We start from the raw sequence: 1,702 nt of genomic DNA on the forward strand, positions 1-1,702 counted from the left end.
GTCTGCTGCGGGGTTTGTGGTTTGCTGCTGCAGCGGCTGTCTCCTCAGCTGAGGAGGAGACAGTCCCTTTAACCACCGGGTTTCGGTGTGGTTTAGGGTTTAGGGTTTAGGGTTTAGGGTTTAGGGTTTAGGGTTTAGGGTTTTGTGTTGCGCCTGCAGCTGAAGAGTGCGGCTGCGAGAATTTGGTGTTAACACACTTCAGCCAGCGCTATCCACAGGTGTGCTGCTGTCTCCTTTTTCTTCTGTCTCCTCTTTCTTCTGTCTCCTTTTTCTTCTGTCTCCTTTTTCTTCTGTCTCCTTTTTCTTCTGTCTCCTTTTTCTTCTGTCTCCTCTTTCTTTTGTCTCCTCTTTTGTCTCCTCTTTCCTTTGTCTCCTCTTTCCTTTGTCTCCTCTTTCTTCTGTCTCCTCTTTCTCCTGTCTCCTCTTTTTTCTGTCTCTTCTGTCTCTTCTGTCTCGTCTGTCTCCCCTCTCTGCTTTTTCCTTTCTCCTGTCTCTTCTGTCTCCTCTCTCTTCTGTCTCCTTTGTCTCCTCTCTATCTATTCAGTCTCCACTATCTCCTCTCACGTCTCCCCTCTCTCCTGTCTCCTTGGGGTTTATAAAGGTCCCCCAGGAAAGGAGGGTTTGTCGCACAGGAAGAATAGGGTTTAGGGTTTAGGGTTTAGTGTTTTATGTTTTTCTGTTTTGTTTGTTTCTCTTATATCTGCTGCTACAGATTCCGCATATACCAGTAGGAGACAGGGGCCCCCAGAGCCCCGAGGGGGGCCCCCAGGAGGTCTCCCCGGAGGCCCCTGTGGAGGCCTCCCAGGGGGGCCCCCAGGGCTCCGACGGGGGCCCCCAGGGCTGCGAAGGGGGCCCCCCTGGGGGCCCCCCTGGTTCTGGTTCTGTGTCAGTGTCTCCGCGTTCGAAGCCTTGTGTGCTGTATGCGTTTGATGGTCTCCATCTGCCGCTGCAGCATCTCTCCCGCGTCTCTGTTTGTTTTCAGTTGCTGCCGCCTGTTATTGAGCGTCTCTTCTCTCACCTAAGCGACACCAGCCACTAGCTAACCTAAACAAACTCACACACGCAGCGATGCAGGGGGCGGGGGGGGGGGCCCAAACACCTTTGGGGGCCCCTGTTAGCTTACCACCCCCACCGGCTCCTGAGTAACATAGGGGGCCCCCAACCACCTTCAGGGGTAGCTAAGCGGGCCCCCAACGATACACGAGCAGCTAGGGGGCCCCCAGTACCCCATACGCGGCTAAGGGGCCCCCAGAGCAGCACGAGGGGCCCACAGCCGCTCACGATCAGCTCAAGGGGCCCCCAGTGGCTCACAAGCGGCTACGGGGGCCCCCCAGCTGCTGTATGGGGCTTGAGGGGCCCCCAAGCGGGCTCAGAAGGATGAGGGGGCCCCCCTATTGGGTGATTCGTTACTGGGTTGGCTGGCTAGCGACAGTATAAGAAAAATTAAATTTGTCTAAGACAGCTGAAGACAGTTTAATTATTTTGTTTGTCTTAGAGACAGTTGGCTTATATATATATATATATATATATATATATATATGTATATGTGTGTGTGTATATAGATGTATATAATAGAATATGTATTATATAATATGATTTAAGGTTTAATAGAGCTGTTTATCTTAGTAGGAGACAGTATATATATATATATATATATATATATATATATATATATATATATATATATATATATATATATATA

Source organism: Eimeria mitis, genomic scaffold (genome assembly GCF_000499745.2).
Source record: "Eimeria mitis Houghton genomic scaffold, Emh_scaff948, whole genome shotgun sequence".
NCBI classification, from domain to species: Eukaryota; Apicomplexa; class Conoidasida; order Eucoccidiorida; family Eimeriidae; genus Eimeria; species Eimeria mitis.